Below are 25,553 nucleotides of genomic sequence, written 5' to 3' on the forward strand. Positions count from 1 at the left end.
TTTACAATGGTCATCGTTGATACTGGAGCTCCAATCTCCCTCCTCTGAGCCTTGCCCTGGTTGTCCTGCATGCCTGGAAGACACTCCCTCCTTAGAATCCCTAGCTTTTTTTCAAAGCCCCCTCAAATACCACCTCCTGTATGAGGCAATCTCTGATGGCAGAGGCCAGTGTCTTCCCCACCCCTCTCAATCACTGAATATTTTTTGGGTTATATATTTTATGTTTTGTTCAACTGTGTGCAGGTAGCTATATTGTCAATAATAGATGAAAATCATGGGAAAGGGGAGGGCTTCCAGAAAAGACTAGAGGCGGTGGGGGAAGGTATCTTCTAGAAACCACGTATGTAAATTGGACTTTCATCTGCCTGAAACTTTCAGAGCCAATTCTTAAATAGTCTGTGAATGCTCAGAAATGAATACAGCCATCAATACAAGCCAGCATCAGTTCCCAAAATGTCACCCTAAACTCAGCTCATCTTTCTTGATGGAGTTACTAGGGTGGGAGACTGGGAAATGCCACAGACCACCTAATTCACCCAGACTTCAGCTATACATTTGACAAAAACTCACAGGATCTCCCTATAGACAGGCTAGAAAATGTGGGCACCCCAGAGATACAAGATGAACAATCTTCCCAAAGAATGTTGACTAATGAAGTGTAGCGTAATGTAGGGGGACAAGGGGAATGGAATTTAAAACACCAGATTTGGAGTTAAAAGACCTGAGTTCAAATCCCTGCTCAATGCCTGTGTGAAATCATCTTTTTAGCCTTGGGGCCTTGGTATCATCATCTGTAAAGTGAAGGTGCTGGACTCAATGGTCTCTAAATTCTTTTCCAGATTCAAAACCCATAGTCCTCATGGATTGACATTAACATGGAAGGAGTCTCCTAGTAGCAGGCCCGTGTTTGGCTCAGTCCCATCTGGCAGTTTTTATTCTTTTGGATGAAGATATGAGCCCACTTGATCAAATCTGTAGATGACATAAACCTGGGAGATATTGCTCATCTGATGAGTAAAAGAATTAAATTAAAAATGATTTCAGTAAGCTGGAATGATAGGTTGGGGCCAAGAAAACAAAATTCAGTCAAGATGGATGTAAAGTTTTGCATCTAGGTTCAAAAATCAGCCCTGGATATTGGAGGATGGGGGATGGTTGGCCTGACAGCACTCATGTGAAAAGCAACTTGGGGGTTGAGTTGACCACAAGGTCAATATGAGTCAACAGTAAGACTCAGCTGCTATTATCCATAGTTTACCCTGACTTAATGGATATTAAGTGTCCAGGTCAAAGGAACAGTCTCATTGAACTCCATACTTTGTTGGAGTACTACATCCCATGTGCGGAATTACATCCAATTCTGGATGCCACATGTTAATCAGGAGGAATGCAAAGAGTCAGCGAAGTGAGCAGTATAGGAATGGCCATATGAGAAGCAGGTAGAGAAACTGAGTCTGTTTAGTTCCGTTTAGGGACTCTGAAATTGTGTATAACTGTGGCAGTCTAAAGAAGCCTTCTTAGAATGATGTTACTTTAAATGCATAAAATGAAATGCATGGGATTGCAAAGGAAATTGGTTATGTTAAAATAAAGATGTCATCTATTCTCATTCAAATTCATAGACTCCCTGAAAAATCTACCCACAGACCCTGGACTTCAGATGAAGACCCCTTGGTGGGGAGAATCACCACATTTGTATATTGATCATGTTTGCATGGTACTTCATGAGTTGTTCAATGCTTAAGAAGCTGCTCTGCTGTCAGATAGATATTGCTATTATTCCTATTTTAATGGATGTGGAAACTGAGACTTTCTTCAGAGACCTGCCTCTGCTCACATAGCCTGAGCTTGCTTTCCTATCTGCTGACCTGGGCTGGGGGGGGGGGTGGGGGGGGGTTGGGAGGGGGGTGTGCCATTGAGACAGGCTGCCTCGAGTAGGCTCTGAGTGTTGGAGGGGCTGCCATGTGGCAGAGGAGAGAATCTGGCCCATCAAATCCAGCCCCTTCATGTTACTGATGGGGAAACTGAGTCTCTGAGAAGGTCAGTGATCTGCCCAAGTTCACACAGCTCCTCAGTGACAGAACTGGCATTTGAACCCAAGTTCCCGGTTTCAAATTCAGTGCTCACAGCCTCCCACAGAGAGGTGACTATTTCTATGTTGCTCTTAAGGACAGAATACAGACAAAAGATTGGAAAGGAAAGGAAAACTATCTTAGCCTCAGGATAAGGTAGGATTTTCTAATAGCTGCCCTTAGTGGGACAAGATGTCTGGCAAACAGAGCTGGCTTCCGGGCTAACATCGAGTTGGGAGCTGGACGGGACTTGAGTCCAGACCCAGCTGCCCCATTTTACAGATGTGGAAACTGAGACACAGAGAGGAGAAGAAACTCATTCAAAGTTAGAGACAGGATTTGAAGACTTTCAACCCTCTTTTCACTAATCCCTGTCTCTCAGAGTTTTGAGACAGAGACTAAATGACCATGATATTAGAGAGGAGAGCCGGGGCTGAGGTGGGACTGTGGGGAGTGGCTGTTGCATGGGCTTTATTACCTCGTAGTTTCCTTGTTCTTTCACCATTCATTTATTCGAAAGGCACTTATTAACAACCTACTATGAGTCACAACATAGATCTGATTATGTCACTCCAGAATGCCATTAAGTTGTAGTCACTTCCTACTACCTGTAGGAAGAGATAAAGATATAAACACACAACAGGCATATTTATATATCAATACCTATTTATATGTATTAAATTACAGTGGCTCTCCATTACCTATAGGAATGCACATACACGTATATCAGATGGGTGGCGCCATAGAGCATAGAGCACTGAGCTTAGAATGAAGAAGACTCATCTTCCTGAGTTCAGATCCAGCCTCAGATGCTTGCTGTGTGACCCTAAGTCACTTCATTCTGTTTGCCTCAGTTTTCCTCATCTGTAAAATGAGCTGGAGAAGGGAATGGCAAACTTTTCTATTGTCTCGGCTAAGAAAACCCCAAATGGGAGAGTCGGACACAAGTGAAACAAGTGGACGACAACATATGACGTATAATTTACGTATATGTATTAAGTTTCGGTGGTTCCTTATTACCAATAGGAGCAAGTATATACACATAGGTAGGTATCTCTATATACATATGTGTATGGCTCTGTGTGTATACATGTATGTACACCCATGTATATGTACATGATACATACATGTGTGTGTGTGTATTCCTATAGGTAATAGGAAGTCATGGAAGTATGCTATATAAATCTAAATATATAAAATATAAATTAAAATACAAATATAGAATATGTCACATAAAATAACTGTATATGTACATGATGTATGTATGTATGCATGTATGTGTACACACACATACATACATACGTGCATGCATACATGTATAAGAGCCTGACTGGAAAGGTAGAAAGGGCCACCCAGGTTGGAAAGGATCCCTTCCTACCTTTCCAGCCAGTCTTCTTACACTGGATTCTCCATCCACACACTCTCTGATCCCACTCCACTGGACTTCTTACTGCTCCTCCATGGGACACATCAGGAAGGTGGCTGCCCCTGCGCCTGGAACACTCTCTCTCCTCCTTTTCCTTAATGGCCTTCTCTTGCATTGTCTGTCCTCAGTTGTCCAGGAGGCCTTTCCTCATTGGTCTGGCTGCTGTAACTTAGCAATCACTTTCCTTCCATTTGTACTGTAAAGTTTCCAAGGCAGTTTTCCTTCCTTGGAGCTGTAGATTTCTATTCCACGTATACCAATGTATGTTGTACATGCCTGTTTTTTTGTGTGTTGACTCCTCCGCAAGGGGCCATCTCCTTAAAAGTAAACTTCTTGAGGGCAAGACTTGTTGGGTTTTGCCTTTCTTTGCATCACCAGTGGTTAGTATGGTAGCTAGCACGTAGTAAATTCATAATAAATTATTGTTGACCTACTGACTAACTGTTGACATGGTCTTTCATAATCCAGGGGTAGAGTAGGACTTTAGAAAGAGAGAAAATATAAAACTTTTCATGACTTCATAGAAGAAGTACTCAGACAAGTCAAACTTTTGGTTTTGACTTTGTCCTAAATTAGCTGTGTGACTTTGAACAAGTCACGTTCCCCATTTAGGCTCCAGTTTGCTCCCTGAAATAAGGGAGTCAGATGAGGCAAAATGAAATTCAAAGAACAACAACTGAGATTCAGTCTGAGACAAAGATGGGGATAGGTAGAGAGGAAAATGTAGGGGAGTGCGGAGACAGGACAGAACTGAACACACAAACAATGGCACACGTTTACAGAAATGTACAAGCTCCTTCCCACTCATGCTGATGTCCAGTGACCCAGAAACAGAGATGATGTACAGGAGACATGCAGACTCATGGATTCACATGGCCATTTTGTGGTCATTTAGGCTATGACCTGAGAGATTTTGAAAACCATGTTGCATTTTTACCACTAGAGGCATAGACAGGATTGTCACCTTTTCTTAACATGATATTATCATTCTAGAACTAGAAAAGGATTTGGAGGTCACCTCGTTCAATTCCTTCATCATTTTACGTATGGAGAACTGAGACCCAGAGGGGCTAAGGCCACATAGGAAGTCAATGACCAAGTCACAGTTTTATCAGTCTCTCTAATTATTTGCTCAGCTTTCTTTCCAATGTAGCATGGTTGCTTCATGGGTCAGATGAATTCAATCAGTGGTTACATCTCATCCGTAGGCTGCCAGTGTCCACTCCTGTTGAATGTGCTGTCCTTATAGAAATAGGTCACTGACATGATTAGGGCCTCCTAAAAATTTTGACTCAATCAACTTGTCATGACTGAGCATGAACTCTTGAGTTCTTTCTCCAGTAACTCTGAAGAATTTATTCTGAATCATCAGCATTTCTCTTCCAATCTCTGGCATAAACAACAATGAACATTTGGGAGGTGGTTCATTGGAATTAGCAGTAGACCATGTGACCAAGAAGGAAGAGGATGGTAACTGCACATAGGTCCCTTAGCTCACACTTTTCCTAAATACAATCTGACTTCTCATAAACAGATATATTTTTTCCTCTCAAAAGACAATATTTTATATTCTCTTTGAGACTTCTTTTGAAATATAATGATTAAAAACAAGATTTTAACAGCCTTAAATGGGATCATGTTGTCCTCTTAGGCAACTGTTTCTATGCCATGGCATCAGATCCATTAAATGTTAAACACAAGCTGTGTGATCCTGGGCAAGTCACTTCACCCTGTTTGCCTCAGTTTCTCATTTGCAAAATGAGCTAGAGAAGGAAATGGCAAACCACTCCAGTATCTTTGCCAAGAAAACCCCAAATGGGGTCACAAACAGTGGAGCATGTCTAAAAAATGACTCAAACTCAAAGACAATAAGAGAAAGGCCCACATTTGCCATGGCAAAGAACCCTGCCAGCAAAGAAAAACAGGGCAGAATTTCAAGACAACTAACAAACCTGGGGACATCAATACAATTGCCTATTTACATGACTGCTATCCCCCTTCACCCCCTGATCTACCCACCCCGGTCAACCTCTGAGTTCTAGCTGCTCCTTAAGGTTACCATCTCGAACCAGGATCAAACAACCAGGTGCTCCTGAAAGCCTCCAGATCTGGTGGGGTAATACCTTGGCTCTGGGACGTTAATCATCTTGAGCAGACCTTAACATTTCTGGTTCTCCTCTGGCAACTGGAAGTTGCATCACACTTAGATTTTGAGATTAGAGCCTGATGCAGGTCACGGTCTCTTGTGGAATACTGCTGTGCTCTTGCTAACGCATACCCATTTAGTTTATTGATATTTCCTCAGACTTGTTCAAAGTGATGAGATTTTAGCTCCCCTCTGTGTCCTCCCTTAGCCCCCTGTGAAGGAAGTGGAAACAAAGGAAATACAAAGCCAGGGAGCCTAGGTGTCTAAGTCAGATCCCTGAGAACAGGAAGAACTCAACCCGTATTTTCCTCTTTTTTCTCTTCCCCTCTTGGTTCTCACCACTGTGTGGTTGACTCTGATCTTTGTCTATGAAACTCCTTTGGAATCTCCTCTTCATTCCAGTAGGGATCTGAATACCAGAGATATACCTAGGAATGCTTTTCTTTTTTTTTGTACAGGGTAAGAACCTCTAACATGCCAGTTACAAGTGGGATAAAGACCATTCTTGGTACCATTGCATGGGGAAGTGGGGGCAGAAACTAGGGTGGGGAAGAGACTGGGCAGCAGCATTGGGAAAACCTGGGAATTCCCTATTGGGGGATTGTTTTGGAAGCTTCCTGTCTGGTGATTTCCTATCTTAACTAATTATCCTTGTTGATTAAGCTCTCTCACAGTTCAGTTACAGTGAAAGGGCTTCAGGTGCTTTTAGTCTCCTCCAAAAGTAAGCTATAAACTTGAAATCCTCAGTCTGGTGCCCTGGGGCAGTGTCTCCGTCACCCGCATTTAGTTAGGGGTCTACTGAGAAGACTACCATTGAGCTGTCCTAGTCGGCTTGTCTAACGTGAATGAAGGCTCCGTGGTGTCTGATTGTTGCTAGGAATCAAGCACTCATTCTATTTAAGGTAAAGCACAAAGTGAAATAAATAAAACTTGTAGCTTGTCGGAATTAAGTGATGGTGAATAAGAGACATGAATTAGGTATGTGTTTTGTGCCTTGGTTCTATAGTCTGTTCTGACCAACCACATCTCAGTGAGAATTAAATTTCCTGGATGCCTCAGTATTTGTGGGTGAGCATGGCAAGTGTGCATGGCAGATGCTTTAATTCTTTCTCTTTCCATTTTGATTGTATTACAGAACCTAAGTGGGAAAGTTCAGCCTTGGTTAACTAGCTATCATTCTGGAAACAAAACCAGACTCCACACCTCACTTCAGCCAGGATGATGATGCTTCCTCCTTGAGAATGGGAATGGTTCATTTTCACCTTTTCATTTTTGCCTGTAGAGGCAGCTGGAGGCATAGTGGATAGAGTGCTGGGCTTGGAGTCAGGAAATCCTGAGTTCAAATTTGACTTAGACTCTTACTAATTGTGTGATCCTGGGCAATTCACTTAACTGATGTGTGCTTCATGGTCTTCAACTGTAAAATGAGGGTTATAAGATTACCTACCTCATTGTGAGGATCCAATGAGATAACATTTGTAAAAAAAATGCTTAGCCTGTAGTGAGCACTATGTAAATGTTAGTTGTTGTTGTTATTATAGAACCCAGAACCTAGCATAGTGCCTGGCACATAGGAGATTAATAAATGTTTGCTGATTTATTGGTAAGAAGCCAGTTCTTTCTGTAAATTTCCTTAGTTATAATATTTCTAAAGAAACTTCCCCCTCCCCCACTCCTGCAGGAGAGAGATGCAGGGAGAATCATAGGACTGAGAGCTGGAAGGGACCTTGGAAGTCATCCAGCCCAACTCATTCTACAGATGAGGAAACTGAGGCTCAGAAATGTGAAATAACTTAGGGTCTCAGTGAAATGATTATTTGTCTTGTCTTGTGTGATACCTTTGTCTGGAGCAATGTTCTTTCATTATAGAAAACTGTGGGAGATACAAAGAAAGGCAAAGACATTGCTTGCCCTTAAGGAGCTTACAATCAATGGGGAAGACAGCAAGCAAACAATTATGTACAGACAAATCATAGACAAGATAAATAGGAAATAATCAGCAGAGGGAATGTTCTATTACTAGTATTACTTTGACTTATCACTTATCTCTCCTCCTCCTCCTCCTGCTACTATTTCTACTACTTTTTTACTCCTTTTATTATTACTGCTACTATCACTTTACTATTACTACTACTATTTCTATGACTACTACTATTATTACTACTACTGCCTTTTCAGTAGCTGCCATTTTTTGAGCTGACCTAATACTGCAGATGCCTAGAAATTAATAGTTGAAAAGAGAAGAGAATTGGTAAGGGTGGTGCTGGCACTTTCAGGACATTGTCCCTTCTTCTACTTGAAGGTGATCTCAGGGCTCGTATCCCAAGACTTGTGGCAGTACCTGCAGGGTAGCCCTGGGTAGTGGTATCTTGGCATCTTGGTCTGACTTACAGATAGCCTTGGGTCTTCCTTTACCTCCTTGTCTTTTGCTTGTGTCTCACACTTTGCCTATTTAGGATGTCACAATGCAAGTATGGCCCTCCCTCTAGAGCAAGAGGTCTTAAACTGGGTGATTGTCTTGAGTGGACAGATTTCAGGGGGTCCGTGAACTTGGTTTGGAAAAAATTGCATATTTATTTTTTATTTATTTTCATTAATTTCTGATTGAGATTTGGCATTTCCTTTAAGTACGAATGTAAGCAATAAATCCCCTTAATATTAGTGGTACCTGTGATTTTGTCACCAACAAAAATCACAGACAAGTTTGTATCATATCATAGATGAAAATCAATTGAATATCTCACATAATATGAGTATTGCCTCATCAAAGGTCACTTCATAGGTAAATGTCCTAATTCAAGCTTAGTAGCAATAGGCTTTGCACTATCTTTAAAAAATGAAATTTAACTTTAATTTGTCTATATTTTAAATGTATTATAGTGCTATTTAATCTACTAATGAAGAGACTCATATATTACTATATCACAGATGCATTTTTAATATATTGATAAATGTACTGCAATATAATTGTTTTCCTTTGTAATTCTACGTATTTAATTTTATGCATTTTAAAACACTACTCTGAAAAGAAATCTATGGACTTCACCAGACTTCCAGAAGGGTCCCTGACACAAAGGTTAAGGACCTTCACTCTAGAGAATGCATTTAGGTAACTGCTTTGGGTGCCCTCCCTCCCTCAAAGACTCATTATTTAAATGATTGTTCATTATCAACCGATCTGTATCCCTGATGCTTCTGGAAATTATCTTGTAGTTTATAGCACATTTCGTCTCAAGATCTCAAAGAACTTAATGAACATTTAGACTAAGTAGCATTATTTCCATGTAGAAAAGAGGAAGAGGAAGCAGAGCTGTAACTATGGTAGTTCAACTGGGACTTTGCTCAAGGGTCTTGAAATTTATAAGGTGCTGGCAACATTTGTTATCCTTTAGCAGAATAATAGCACACGAATTCTCACTTAATTAGCCAGAATAATTAGATTAAAAATTATGCTTAGCATCTTAGCTGTGACTGCTATCAATAGTTTCAAGTCCCAGAGTAGATGGTAAGCTCCCCATAGAGGTTATTTGTTGTTGTTTTTTTTTAATTTGTATACCAGTGCTCTGTGTAAAATGTGTTTAAATTGAATTGAATTGTGGATGGCTAATAAATGATGTTTTCCTCCCTCTATCCCCTAACCAATGTCCATAACTCAGACTCCATCCTAAAAGGGTCTCACAGGGGATAGCCTACCCTGAAACAGCTTTCTGATGTTTCTGATTCCCTCTCCTATCCCCTTCTCCACTGAATTAAAAATGGAATTGAAGTCATTTGTGACTGCTGTCTGTCCTGGCTATCAAAAATGCTAGTTTCATCTCTGGAAGGAAGCACGGGCAGACCTACTTTTTCAGATAACATGAGCCTTAGATCAAGAATAGCCCATGAGAATCCTGACTTCCAGCCTAGAGCATGTTCTCTCCATCAAGCTATATCTCGTTTTATGGTTCACTGGCAAGCTAAGATTGGGGTTCACAAGGCTCATCTGTAAAATACCTGCTAAGTTAGCATCGGCCCCCAATGACAAGGTTTCATGGTTTTACAAGTATGTCTTCTTTGGGGTTTGGGGGTTGAAAGGCAGAGTTCAAGGGCAAGGTGAGGAAGAGAACAGTGATAGAATTGTATCAATGGTTAGAAAGAAAAAAAACAAATCTTATTTTTTTTCCAGAATGAGGAACAAAAGACAACTATTTAAACTAGTGCAAAATAAATTTAAGAAGCATATTCTTGGAATTACCTAGAAAAATACCCTGCTCATTCTGGCAGCAGCTAAACGGAGCCTTAATCGAATTCATATGGGGCCTCCAATGATCACAATGTTTGGAGAGGAGCCAGATAGTAAGTAATTTAAACATCACAGGAAATTAAATTTTAGAATTCAATTTTGCATAAAGTTTTCTGTAATGAAAATGTCACCCATAAATTATGAAGTCTGATTATATTCTTTTTGGACTTTTTAATAAAATAATAGAGGTACTTGACAGTCAAGAACAAATGCATATTTTATGTGAATGGTATTGCGTTGAACCAACGTCCTCTGGAAATAATGGAACAGCTGTTAACACTGCTCTATCAGTTATCAGGTTCTCTGTTAAACAGCTTCCAACACAAGTATTTATTAAAAAATGCTAACGGGGTTGTCTTTTAGGGTTATCTAATTGTAGTCTGAAAACGTAGATGGTTAATGCAATTAATTACACATGGGGGATTACAGGGTTGGGCTATAACTTATTGTATGCATGCATATATAAATTATAGAAGATTTGGCTGTAAATTAATTTAATATGGGCAGAGGGAGCAACTTCTTGAAAATATTAAATAGTTTGGAAGGGGATGATAAATCAAAATGAATTTAAATTTCCATTCTGTTTTGGGGTTTTGAAAAGGAGGATGCTTCAGCCCACCAGTGAGGCAGTTGGGTGTGCTGACAATGATTTTAGATTAGATCCCAGGGAGCTCATGATTTTTAATAATATTCAACAAACGCAAAAGAAAGAAAGAAAGGTGGAAACCTCAATTTGTTGAAGACTGAGCAGCATTTTTTCTTCAAAGTGGAGCATGTAATAAACATTTCTTTTCGGAATTATGCCCTTCCATCGTATCTACCTGGACCTTAAACAGATCTGTCATTAGGCATGTAAAACTGTCTTGATGACCATAAGGCCTCCAGTCCCCAATTTTGCAAGCCCTGAAATAGTTGTCTGTGACCATTGCCAAATAGTGCTTCCTTTCCTTACTCTCCACTGGAATCCTATTGTGATCTCATCCTTATGTTTTGCATGGGGGCTTGTTTGTGCATAATTTAAATTTCCAAAGAGCACAATAGGGACTCATTTCAGAATTATGGCCTCTAGGAAGTTGGTGCACAGATCCAAAATGAATTGAATTGAATTGAATACTTATACAAGTATTAGGTGTATGAAGACAAAAAAGAAATTTTCCCTGCCCTCAGAGCTTTGTTCTACTAGGGAGATACAGCATTTACACCCAAAAGTGAAAACAAAATGTGTCTGAAGTAATTTTAGGAGAGAGGGCCCAGATATAATATGAAAGGCAAGTTTGTTTATAATGGAACAGTTTCCATAAGGCCCAATGAAAGGAGAAAGAAGAGCTGCGAGCAATCCTGGGTGGAGGCAGACATGGGTGCGGATGAAGGAACAGGGAGGGCTGGTCAGAGAAGGAGACTTTGGTTTAGAATGGGAATCTGGAGCCGAAGGATGCTGTTGTGTAGGGGAAGAGAGTAAGAACCTACGATGTGCCAGTCAATGTACTAAATCAGCACTTTTGTTAGTATTATCCCATTTAATCCTCACAACAACCTGGTGCTGTTATGATCCCCATGTCACAGCTGAGAAAACTGAGGCAGACAGAGGTTAGGTGACTTGCTGTACCTTCCACAGAAGCCAAGGGAAGGTTGACTTGCTCATCACATTCTGAGAAAGAACTGAGAGGGGGAAGAAGTGGGAGATACTGCAACAGGGAATATCCTAGTGCAGTCCCTGGTCCCATCCGATGGTCAAGGCAGCGATTGGTGGAGTCCTTCAGTCCAGCTGATTATAAAAGCATGTCGGATGATCTCAGCCAGGTCAGCAGTGTCCCCAGAATCAGCCCAGTGCCCCTAAAGGGAAGTAGAGATGGCAAGCACACACTGCTTGCCAGAACTGCGATTCTTGTTAACACCAAAGTACTCCATGGTGCCATAATGTAGTTCCTAGGGATCATTACTCAATTCCATCCTATACATGGCTGCCAAGTAGTTTTTCTTCAGTATGGCTTTGACCACGTGATTTCCCTACTTAACCAACTTTCTATTGCCTTCAGAGGAAAATAGAAACATCTCCAGTAACCCTTCAAAGCCCTTCACAACGCAGCCTTAAAGGGCTAGGTGGGATGGGCAGAGGTATTTCAACCTCATTGGACATTTCTCCTCCTTCCTCACTCTTTGATGCAGCTGAAATAGTCTTCTCTCTGTTCCTCCATCCATCTTGTGTCTCCACACCTTTGTGCTGGTCATTCCTCGCCTTGTGCCTGGAGGGCATGTCCTCTCTACCACTCTCTTCCCTTAAGATACAGCTCAGGCACCATGCCTTTCCTGACACCCCCACCCACTAGTGCCCTTCTTCCCAAGCTGCCCTGAATATATCTATCTTTATTAATTTTATATTTGGACTGCTCTTTTTATGTGAATTTGGACCAGAGTTTGGATTCAGTTTAGGGAGCACCTGGTCATGCTACCTCTAACAATGCAAAGTGGCACTTTCTTTGTAACTTACATCCTCGGGAAGTTTCCTGGGGTCATTTAGCCAGGTTGTGGCCAGGGCAGGACTTGAACCCAGGTCTTCTTGACTCACAAGCCAGTTCTCTATCCACTACATCACTTTCCATTTCACCAGTGGTCTAGAAGATCTTTCAATCAGCAACCAATTCAGAGGAGCTTTTTCTCCTCTCTCAATAGGTAGACATCGAATCTATTGGTTCAGTAGCTAATTGTAGCAGAGATATTGCTTCCCATTCCCTTCCTCTTATCACCTCATGCTTGTGCTCTCTGCTGGCTCTTGGGAAAAAATATGGATGATTGACTGTTATCAGCTACCTGAGAAAACACAACAGCAATGCTTCCTTGCTTCATCGGCACATTCTCATCATGGGTGGAGGATTTAGGGCACTCTCTGAAGGGGGTTACTGGATCATTCCTCTGCAATATATCTTCACTTCTATTTATGGCCACTAAGTGCTAAGTGGTGCTAATGTTTTGGGAGAGGTGTTTAGGGTTAGTGAGTAGCATTCGTGGTAGTTTAGGCGTGGAAAACTGACCTAGAAAATTAAACCCCTCGGATATATCAATCCAAAATCATTATCGCTTTCTAGGTAGTCAGATAACAGTTTATGGTGATAAATTGGTTTGTTCATTTTTAGACAGGAATAAACTGCAGAGACAGATGGACTGGAAACATCTCCACACTAAGTCAAGTAAAAAAAAAAACCAAAACCAAAATATAGCCCCAAATAACTTCTGTGTGCAAAGGGTGTCTTGTGTCACATGTTATAACTTAACATTACTATTGGCAGGTTTCTTCTGGTCTTAACGCTATTTCAGCTTCTTCCAGCTCAGCTTATTTTCATCTGATAAGAGGAGTCCTAGTGTTTGCAATACCACATTAACACTACTTTGCTACTCACTGGGAGCCACCATGTCTCTCTCTCTCTCTCTCTCTCTCTCTCTCTCTGTGTGTGTGTGTGTCTCTGTCTCTCTGTGTGTCTGTCTCTCTGTCTCTCTCTGTCTCTGTCTCTCTCTGTCTCTGTCTCTCTCTGTGTCTGTCTCTGTCTCTCTGTCTCTGTCTTTGTCTCTCCCTCCCTATCCCCCCCCTCTCCCTCTCTCTCTCCCTCCTTCCCTCCCTCTCGGGTCTCTTGAATACTTCTGTTCCTGTTCTTTTGTGTCTCTCGGAGCAGCTGCTCTTTGCTTAGCTCTGCCTTGGTTGGTGACTGGAATAACTTCTCAGTTCGAAAGCAAGTAATTTTGTGCTGTCATTTGCCTTGCCTATAAAGGGAGGAAGAGAGGACCAAAATGGGGGTGGGCTGGGGATCTGCTTCAACTGTTTCCTATCCATCGACTCAAGTTGTCTCAACCTAAATGGGAACAAAATTGTGACCTTGAAAAAGTTATTTCAATGTCTCTCTTCCTCCGTCAGACTCCAAGGATCCTGAACACTCTAACATTCTATAATTCATCAGTCTGACCTTTTATTTTTAAAGGGATCAGACTATGTTGCAAGAGAACCAATGTATGTTCTCTATAGGTAACCTATTATCATCTGTGAGAAGTCAAAAGGCAAAGGGATTTCACAGGTTTTGTCGGCGCTAGGGCTAGAAAGAATCTAGGATGTCATCTTCAACTCCATCACTTCACTAATAAAGAAATTAAAGAACCCAGAGGTCACACAGCTGTGCTCTGCTTCTACGTTCACTGGCTGAGGTCACACACAAATAAGTACAGACAAGTCTTATGAGGCTCTCACTATTTCTCCCAGAGGATCAGCAGTCAATGTCATGCTCCTTCTTGAGAACTATCAGTGGCTCCCCATTGCCTTCAACATGAAACACACACTTTTCTTCATCCTCTTCACCATCAGATAGCTCCCATCTACCTTACAGATCTATCTAGCCTTCTTAATTCACTCTATGTTCCAGTCAAGCTGACTCACTTGTTTTTCCCTGAATGCAATCCTCCAACTATTACTTCCATTCTTTGTATATTTTATCCCCCAAGCTTGTCATGAACCCTCTTCTCATGCCTGTCTGTTAGAATCTTTTGCTACCATTGAGGCTCACTCAGCTTACACCACATCCTCCATGAATTGATGGTACGTTCTCCCTCCTCAGATTATCATGTGTTTTACGGTTCTTTGTTTACATGTTGCATTTCCCCCAGAGTAGAATGCAAGATCATTGAAGATGAAAAATGTTCTTTAGTTTTGTTTTCATGTCCCCAGTTCCTTTCACATAGTAGGCGCTAAATAAATGCTTTGTTGAGTGGACTGGATTATACTTTCTGCCAGACTGAGATTTCTTCACAGTGACTTCTGATTTGCTAATAAACTTCCCCTTGGCTTGGTTAGTGGATATCTCACCCATTTCACTATTATCTAACAAACCTATCTGAGATGTATTGTTTAATTTTTTTCTAAAGGGACTCCGGTTCATAGGATTTATTCTAAGAATATCTTTAGTGATCATGTCATCTGCTCAGGGTTTCACCCCTTTCTTCATTTCACGATATTCTGAAGTATCAGGAGAGTCAAAAACTAAGACCTACTCTTTGAAAATGTTTCCAATTTCTGAAACATTTGAATTACATTATTTTCAAATAATGTCTGCTACAGGCTGAATGTGGCTCTAGCTTGCAGAAGAGCAATGGGACATTTCATTGGAAGACCAACTATTAACCTGAAGCTATACATCACAAATTCACCTAATTTTATAGTTGGAAAGGAACTCAGAGACCATTCAGGCTAAGTCATGACTACAGGATTTCCTGCAGCTATATGCCTACCTGCCACCCCCAAATAGGCATCTTGAAGACCTATCTGGTGAAGGCAAACCCATTTCTTCTCAAGGTAAGCCATTCTACCTTTTTTTGACAACTCTGATTATTAGGAGAATTTTTCCTTACATCAAGCTTAGATCTGTCTCTGTGACTTCCACCCATTGCTCCTAATTACTTCCCAGTTGGGCAAGCAGAACTGTCCCATGAGGACCCTTTAAGTACCTGAAGACAGCTATTATGTCCCCACTAAGACTTCTCTTCCTCAGACTAACTATGCCTAGTTCCTTCAACTAATCCTCATGTGACATGGACTCAAGGCCTGGACCCTGTCCAGCTTTCAATGTCATTTCCAAAGTGGAGCACTCAAAATGCACCATGCTCCAGGTGTTTATAAACCAACTTGGCTTCTCTCTCCACTGCAAGTTTGTCTTAACAATTTAGTTCTTGGACACTTTTAGGTTTTGTGTTTAAAAAAAAGAGAGAAAAAAATTAAACTTTCCATTTTGTTATGTTGTCACAGTTTGGAGTTCAAGGACCTGAATTTGTATCCTTGTTTTGCTGTTAACTGGTAGTGAGACCTTGGACAAGTCACTTTCTGGGTTCTAGTTTCTTTTCTTTGAAATGAAGGGGTTATTCAAGATCTCTAAAGTGCTTTCCACTTCATAGTCCATGATCCCATAGTCTGTCACTGGGACTGGAGGGGGAACTTAGCTGCCCAACTCCAGCTGAATCTGCAGGGTACATCATCTTTCCTTAGATCTTCTTTCATGTCTTCTGTGTCTGGTAGACAGAGCAGCAACAAACATTTCCTTAGTGCTCTGGGCTGGAGCACTGACATGACCTCATTTTATCCTTATAACAATCCTGGGAGGTAAGTGCTATTATTATCCCTATTTTTTTACAGGTGAGGAAATTGAGGCAAAAAAAGTTTAAGTGACTTGCATACAATTTGTGAGTGTTTGAGGCAGGATTTGAACTCAAATCCTCCTAACTCCAGGTCCAGCTCTCTATCCACTATGCCACCTAGTTCTGGGTTTCAGAGTAGCTGAAACATCAAGGTATCATAGACATGCCATTTAGGTTCGTGGAGAGTCTTATAGAATAAACCCTGAGGAAGGTGGAAACCCTCTCTCACTTCAACTGAGCACTTGCAAACTCTCTGGATTTTTACTAGGTTACTTTTACCCACATGATGAACTTTGAACCTCATTAAGATGAAGCTAGACTTGCTACTTTTGTGACCTCTCCCTTCCCCCAGACTAGACTACAATTTACATTCTATCTGGCCACCCTCCCAGGGCCATCTTGTCGTCTCCCCAAAAATCCCTGGTACCAATCACTCATTCCTGCCACTAAGTAGCTTCTTCCCCACTTTCTACATCTTGCTCTGGGCACAGTGATCAAGTCGCCATTGTCGTTGCTTCTGGGAAGAGTATGTTAGTCTACCACAAACTCGTCATCTTTGCAAGTCCCCAGACTCAAACACCTTTCTCTGGCCACCACTCTGACCAAAGTGTAGGAGTTGCCTACCCTATTAAAATGTGAGCTCCTTAGGGCAGAGACTCCACTCTTCCCCAGGGCTTACCATGGTGCCTCGTCCTTTGGAAGTGTTCAACATCTGCTTCTTAATTCATTCATTCACTGAATTCTATCCACTCTGAATTCTTTCTAGAAATGTATTGCACAAAATTATTGAGCAATTGTATGTGACCCTGAACAAGTCACTTAATCTCTCTCCAATGCAGTTTCCTTATTTGTAAAATGGGGTTAATAACAGAATCTCTCTCATAGGGCTGTCATAAGAATCAAATGAGATTATATAGGTAAAGTGCTTTACAAACCTTAAAGTTCTTCATAAGGGAAGGAAAGAAGGGTATAAGTATTTATACAGTATCTCCAATGTTCCAGGCACTATGCTGAGCACTTTTTATGAATCTCTTCTCTCTCTGTCTCTGTCTCTAGTTTGCCCTCTGACATATCCTGACTAGGTGACCTTGAGTAAATCATTTAACTTTTCAGTGCTCTGGGTGACTCTATAAGGCAATGTTGCACAGAAGGTGCCACCCTGAATTGAGAAGGGAATTTCCTCCCTGGGAGTTCCCTACACTCATACCACAGATCTGGTCCCTATCCTTTTTTCCTGTCCTTTCTCACCAATCTTGATTGTTTCATATTCTCATTAGCCTTGAAAGAATCTTAAGCACAACACTGTCCTTGAGGCAGGTTTGCCATTTACCTCTCAGACATGTTTCCAAAGCACTTTGGGGCTTGGGCAAGAAAAGCAGCACATGGTCCGTTTTAGGGAAGAGTCCCTGTTGTCTTAAAAATCTGATGGATATGTGAGAAGCAACATTTTCCTCTCTCTTGCTCTGTCTTGAGCATCTTCTCTGGAAAGCTGCTAGTCCCTGATCACTTCCCAGTGCCTAATAAGTGCCAATTCAGCATGTTGAGAGCCATCGGGAAGCGATTGTGAGCTTGGCACAGTCCCAGGATTTATATTTAGGGCGGCCCAGAGCAAAGGGGTCTCTTTACTTCTCACACAGAGATGTCAAAAAGTTGGATCCTTCCAAAAGCCAACACCAGGAAGAAATGCACACCTCCAGCTTCAGCGCTGCCCCCAAGCTATTTTAATGATCGGGTTTATCACCACTTTCTTTTGGATAGAGTAGGAGGCCTTTCTGAGTATTTCCCTGAACTTCTCAAGACAATTAAATACCAACACTTTCTCTTTCGGGCCTCTTTCAACGCAATCATTCACACATTCCAAGACCTAATGCAATTTATGTGCTTAGGAGTAGATGTATGATAAAGAAGGGGGCGGGGTAGCGAGAATAAAGAGATTTAAAACTACTAAAGACTTTTTAATTTCTCAGCAGAAAGGCCACAACAACGTGGGGGCTCTTTTTCTCTGCTCCATTTGGCTTGGGTGAGCCAAGATAAAAGCTAAAGTTAATAACCAAACAGCACATTGGGACAGGTAGTTAAGAGAAAGCCACAGAACAGGATCCCCGGGGTGTCTTGTGGGGACCCCAGAATCTTCCCGATAGTCTTCCTAATCTCCCCAGTTTTGCATTTACCATTTACTTCGCATTAATTTAACAGACTGCTTTGTGTATACGTTGTTTCTTCCAGTAGAAGGTAAACTTTACCAGGGCAGGCAGGGGCTGTTGGCTTATTGTCTTTGCATCTCCAGTCCATAACGTGAAAACCTGGCACACAGTAGGACTGTTCAAAGGCTTATTGGCTAATTGATTCTAGATTTCCAAGGAAATTGCCAGTGATAGACTGATAGATAGGAGAGGGATTGGTATGGTGCAGATGGAATTGGGTGGGAGAAAAGGCAAAGGAGAGTCATCTAGTAAGCTTTCCAGATTGATTTTCCCTTACTCCCCTTTACACAGTCAATGTTTAGCCAGAACAGGCTATTTGAGGGCAGGGATCAGTGTACTCTTTCTGTCTGTTCCTAGGTCTGAGCACGAAGAGCTGTACAAAATAAGTACTGAATAAATGCTTCTACTCCACCCAGTCGTTCCTTTTCTCTGCGTAACTCAGGAGCCACCTCTAATGGGGAATCTTTCCTTGGTCTCTTAGTTGCAAGTTTTCTCTTCCTCCTCAGATGTTATTATATTAACTTAATTGTGTAAATGGTGTACTTCCTCTCTCCTCTGACCCCAGAGGAATAGGAGCATCTTGAGGAAAGGGTCTAATTTTCTATGTGTTGCTGCATCCCCAGACTGAGCACACTGGGACTTCTACATAGTAGAAGTGTTGAGTTGTAATGAATTCTGATTCTCTTCTAAGGTCTCTCCCCTCTCCTGGCCTCCCACCTACCCTGAAGACTATTCCTGCTTAGCTCTGCTCTTCCAACTCACCCTGGAAATATACTCTGCCCCTGCAGCTTCCTCGAGTTGGCTGGTTCCTCCCACCATTCTTCATTTTAAGGAAAGAGCCCAGGCCAATCACCCAGTGTCTAGCACAATACCTTGCATCGAGTTAAAGTAAATGATTGGTGACTTGACTTGTTGGTTGTTCATGCACAGTGGCCAGAATGATAAACTTGGAATCAGGAAGACCTGAGTTCAAATCTTGTGCCAGTCCTCCTTGACCATGACCATGATCATGAGCAAGTCACTTCAACTCTGAGCCTCCATTTCTTCATCTAAATGGGGATAATCAACAGCCCCAAACTCAGAGAGTTGATGGAAGAGCTAAATGAGATAATATACATAATGTCATAAATGCTATGATGATGATGATAATCATCTGATGATTTTGATATTATCAGGGAACTCACAGTAAAAAGCATTTAGGAGCTGAAGAAGTGAATACTTTAGTGTTGGAGCTTCAGGAGGTGGGGGAAGTCCTCTAGAGTACGGTGTTCTTGCCTTCAGATTACACTGCTGAGACTCTCCTCCATCACTGAGTTGTAGGATATTGGTCTCTACCTTTGCTTATAAGGATTGGGTGAATTTAAATGGAAAACCAGTGAAGATTCTTCTCCTTCCCTTTTGTGGATGTGCATGTGTCATGTTCTAATCCTGTCAAAAGCAAATTCTGGTGGTGCAGAGAAGTGGGTCAGCAGAGGGATTGCCTGAAGCCTGAAGCCCTGTTCAAAGGCGGCTTGCCTTTTAATGGCCCATACCTGCCGGAGATTTTGTCCTTCTCTATCTTCCCAAGTTATATGGCAGCAGCTTTAAAAATTAGAAGCATTTGAGATAGGATGTAGTGGAATTTGTGGTAGGTAGCCTTTGGTGCTGTGGAGAAAGCAAGGGCCTTCAGAAGCTAGGAGTAAGTTGGCCTTCAGTGCCACCTTTGGTCCACCTTACGTCCCTGGGCAAATCAATTCAACTCCCTGAGCCTCTGTTTCTTTTTCTTCAAAATGAAAATAATAATGCCAGGGTTTCAACTCCCCCGTCTCTCTCCCACCCCCTGTATTCCCACTACTGCTTCTATACATGCTCCTCTGGGACCAGAGACTAAATCTAATCCTTCTTCCATAAGACAGCCCTTCAGATACCTGAAGACGGCTTGTGGTGAGGCTCCAATAAAATGACGTGTGGAAAGTGCTTTGCAAACATTTAAAGTCCTGTATTAGCATCAGCTTAGCCTTATTTTAGGGGCATTTCCCAGACTTGCTTGGCTTTCCCATGGCTGTCTATCCATCTGTTTGTATCAACTTGGCAGAGAGCACTTGGCCTCAAAAGCCTTTGACAAAATTCATAGAGTGGATCTGGGAAAGGCCCAGGTAGCATCTAGACATTTCTGAGAACAGGTTTTGATACAAGGACAATGTGAAGAGGCCAGATGAGGATGAGAGGAAAGGGCACAGCTGGTTCCCAAGCAAGAGCTCAGTATTGCAGTCTCCAGAAAGAGAAAGGCAGCTGGCAGGTCAGTCACATAGGAGCTGCAGCAGTGGGGAAGGGGGTGGCATTCAAGCCACATCTCGCATACAACAATACTATACACATGCACACATATATTTATATATTCTGTGAACCATAAAGGGCTGCATAAATGATGGTAAATATGATTACCGTCATTATTTATTTTTTCCATTCTCTGTCCTCACTAGACACTAAGAAATGTAGAATTATAATTTTTGTTCAGATTTGATTTACCCTTATCCCCTATGAGACCCAAACTGGAACATTAGGAGACATCTTCTTCTTCCTCATCTTGGTCAAGCCTAGTTAAGCATCCATATTTGGAAGGCAGAGAGATAATATTTGTGAAGCATTTTTTGTAAATGTCTGACAGAGGGAGAATCAGAGAGAAACTGGATAGGGTAGAACATTGGTCTCAGTCTAATAAGGAGAGATAATGCATTTAGGTTAAAGAAATCCACACTCACAAGTCTGATACATGGCTAGGGAGCATTTTATATGAAAAAGACTTGAGGGTTTTCAGGGACTGAAAGTTCATTGTGAGTCATTGGTGCAATATGGCAGCCCCAAAGGCATAATGTGCTCTTGGGATGCATTGAGAGGCAGTAAGAAGGTGCCAGTTCACATATTCTGCCTTCATCAGTCCACATCTAGAGGACTGTGTTCTACTCCAGGATTTCCAGTTTAGGAAAGGTACTGATAAGCTTGATAAGTAGCCAGGATGGTGAAGGATCTCAAGTTCATGTTCTATGAGAATCTGCTGAAGGAATTTGGGATATTTAGCTTAGAGGGCTTGTGGCAGGAGGAGGGGGAGATGTAATTCCCATATTCAAGCACTGGAAGGGGTTGTCACACAGAGGAGGAAATAAAATTGCCCTCCTTGGTCCCAGAAAGCAGATAGAGGAACAGTGAGTAGCGTTTGCATTGAGGCACATTTTGGCTTGATATCAGGAAAAACTATTTTGTCAGAGCTGTCCCAAGAGTAGACCAGGCTGCCTTGGAAGGTGGTGAGCTTCCTAGAGATCTTCCAACAAAGGCTGAATGACTACCCATCAGCAGTGTGGTAGAGGGGATTCTTGGCCAGGTAGAGGTTCCACAAGGTAGCCTCTAAGCTCTCTCCCAACTCTGAGGTCCTGGGATGCTACGCACAGTCCTCTGCAAAAGGAGGGTGGGGCAAAAAGTTACAGATTCAATTCAATTCAATCATTATTTATTCAATTCTTACCAAATATAAAAATGGATACAGCACAGACTCTACTCTGAAGGAACTTACAGTTCAAGAGGTGGGATGACATCATTCAGGTTACTTGAACAAGCATTGACTAAACCCTTAGTATGTGTGAAGTTCTATACTAGGGGTACTCAAGTAGACCTGGGAACTGCTTGGTATGAGTTATTCTCCATTGATTCAAAGTTCTGCCCATTCTGTTTGATTCTGTGGGAATTCCCTTTATGTGGGTTTTGGACTAGATACCTCTGAGGAATCTTCAAACATTCAGATTCTGTGATTCTGGGGCAGGGGGAAGTTCTTATTTTTGGGAAACATGGAAACACCATGGGAACAAATGATTAAACAGAAAGTTATTTGAAGAGGGAGAGTAGACTAACTGCGTAAGATGGGACCTATCAGCTGGGACTTGAAGGAGGCTGGAGATTCCAAATGGTGGAAGTGAGGAAGGAATCCATGTTTGGGGGACATCCAGAGTGGGAACTATGCTTAGAGGACAGTGAGACATGATTAAGAGAGGGGTAGAAATGGCACCACGAGGGACTGGAGGAGAGTAATTCCTTTCATTTGGCATATTCAGGGAATGCTTCTTGGAAGAGGTGGCCCCTGTGTCAAGGCCCCAAGAGCATAAACCGTTTGCTTGCCTTGCGGCTCTGATGTTTTTTAATCCTTCATCCCTATCACTGGCCCCTGAAATATTCACACCATCTTACCTTCACCACCCAGAACAACAAAACAAACATCTGGAAACTCACAGAGAAGGCACATCACTTGGAGAAGAATTTGCAGAAGTGGAGGAGAGAGTGAACGCACTCACATCAAACCCACCAGTCTGTCCCGAGTCTCTCTAATCTGAGGGGGTTCTCCTTTTCCTTGCTCATTTATGACTGAATTCAGGAGACAGAGGCTGGACATCAGTTTCTTTTATCTCTAGAAACTGCAGACACAGAATAGGATTTACAACAAAACACAAATTATGATGAGATTCCACCACTATGAAAAATAATCGGTTTTCTCCATAAGACTGTGAATGGGCTTGAACCTGTGGCCCAAAGGCAACATCTTGAAGTGAAACAAGAAGAAAACAAGCATTTATAGGCACCTACTATGTGCCAAGTACTTTACAAATAATATTGCAATCTAGCTTCACAACAACTCTTGGTGGTAGGTGCTAGTATTCCCGTTTTACAGATGAGGAAACTAAGGCAGGCAGAGATTAAGTGACTTGTGTAAGTATCTGAGGTAGGATTTGAACTCAGATCTTCCTCTATCCACTGAGCCACTTAGCTGGATTGGGGGAGATGAAGACCTGGGTTCAATTTATGGTTTTGCTACTTTCTGGAAAGAATGTTGGATTTGGAGTTAAAGGAGCTAAGTTCAGATCTGACTTCTACTATTTAATACCTGAGACCTCCAGACCTCAGTTTTCCCATCTGTAACCTCGAAATGTCCTTGCCATGCCTAGATCTGATCTATGTGGCTTTGGGTAAGAGTCACATCCCTTCCAGAGGCCTTTTTTTTTCTTTCACTGGACAGTTTGGGACGCCAGATCTGCTAGCATTGATTCTGTAATCCTACCCTCTTCTGGAAGGCTTGCCGATATCATCACACTGCTTGACTGATGGGAAGGACATGATTGAGGGGGTAGCCATGGGGAAAGAAGTGGAGTAGGACTCCATCGTGCAGGAGCCAAAAATAAAGTCTTTGACTTGACAGCTTCCTCAGCGGTGCTGGGCAAGCCTGCTGCCTTGTCTTGCAGACGTTGGAGTTTGTCTTGTAGGAAGCCTCCTCCTCTGGCTTCCTGCCACTCAGCAAAACGTCTCTATCTAGATCAGAACGCTTAGAAAAGGAAAGGACCTTGGAGATCACTGGTCCAACTTCATTTTATGGATTAGGAAACTGAAGCCTGGGGGGAAATGATTTGCTCGAAGCAAGAATCCGGGTTAGAATTTGAACCTGGGTCTTTGGACTCAGAATTCTGTGGTCTTTCTCCTAAGCTGGCTTCCTCCATGCTCATTCTGATCTTTTCCTCCACCATCAGAAGTCAGAAAGAGTGCTGTGAAATGCTAAATGAGGCATGTACTTCCAGACAAGCATCATTTCATGGACTGCACGTATTTGCCTTAATTGATCTAAACGCACATACAGCCCCCCAAAATATACCATTAATACAAAACCCAAAACGTAAGCTGCCATTAAAAGGGAGAAGAAAGGAAGGGACAAGAGAGAGAGCCCCATGAGGAGTAAAAAAAAAATATAACACAGAAGCCAAATCCAAGCAGAGACCCTCCGATGGCTTTGAAAATAATGTGGGGATTTGTTTTGGAGGATTTAAATTGGTAAATTATTTGAATTTCTCCACCCCCAGGTGAATGATTTAGATGGCTTTGACCCCGGCCTGACTGCAGGGATTAATGTGGTCTAATGACTGCTCAGCTGATCACTGCAGCAGGCATCATTAATTATCTTTATTGATTGGAGCTTTCAGAGATAAAGCTTTATGCTGACTGGAGAATACCCTCTTCCTGCAAGGTCAAGGCTAAAATCGAGGGGAGCTAAATAATTGCATTAACAAACAAAGAAATAAAAATAACCTCTTGAAGCCTCATGTAATTAAGATCCAATTACAACATTTATCCTTGTTTACAAAATAAGAGCGTTTTACTTGTCGAGTCTTTTTCCGGAAAATTGCTTCGGTCCCTGGTAATTGCATTATAACCTAACAGGGGGTATGAAAAGGGGGATCAGTTTCCTGGAGTAACTGGTACTTGCTCCTGCAATCCGACTTCCTCACTTACCAAAGCCCGAGGGTCTACAGTGACTTGTCTAAAAATACTAATGATATGTTAAATGAAATGGGTTAGATGGAGAAAGTAATAATTGGTTCTCAAATCTGATTATGTTTCTTTTGGATGGGGTAATGGAGCTTAAAGATATCCCAAGGATGTTATCACAGATGTCTTTCTACTCTCCCCGCCTCTCCCCACCGCCCGCCCCCATCACCTCCCTCCTTTGTGCTACATTAGTTTCACTGCTCTGAGAATTCTGGCTGGAAAGCTCAATGGACCTGTAAATTCCTCCAGTGAAAGAGATCAGTATTATAGTTGCACATCTATCGATCAGATTTTGGAACTTTTGAAAAACAAGGAGATTTGAAGCGTAAAGCAAAAAGCCATGTGTGAGTTTGCCCGTTTGAAAATTTTCGAACAAATTGCTTAGGGATTTTTTTTTCTCCCTGCCTCTCTTCTCTCCCCCTCCCCATTTCCTTTTAGTAAACAGAAAACATGTTACATTTTGAGAATTAGTCTTAGAAATGATGAGGATGGACACTAGGAGGGACCAGGGCTTAATTTTCCAGCATCACCACCACAATTAGACATTTTGACCTTGACCAAGTCATTCAGTACCTTTGTGCTAGGTTTCTCTGAGAGAAAAAAATGAGTTAACTGTTCTGGGGGTGCAGGGGAGGTAAAAAGAATCATGAAAAAATAATATATGAATGAAATACTCTTTGGTAACTTCTCAAATGAAAGGTGTGAAACTATTTACTGAAGGAGACAGGAGGCCAAACTTCTAACCTTGTCTTTGCCACTAACTCGCTCCTTTGGCAAATTGCTTAACTGCTCGGTGCCTCAGTTTCCTCATTTGTAAAATGAAATATTGAACTGGATAATGATCACAAAGGTTCCTTCCAGTCCTAGCATTGTACATGTCTAAATGTTAAATTTACACTCCTTCATTTGATTTTGGAAATGT

The sequence above is a fragment of the Notamacropus eugenii genome, chromosome 6 (genome assembly GCF_028372415.1).
Source record: "Notamacropus eugenii isolate mMacEug1 chromosome 6, mMacEug1.pri_v2, whole genome shotgun sequence".
Classification (NCBI taxonomy): domain Eukaryota; kingdom Metazoa; phylum Chordata; class Mammalia; order Diprotodontia; family Macropodidae; genus Notamacropus; species Notamacropus eugenii.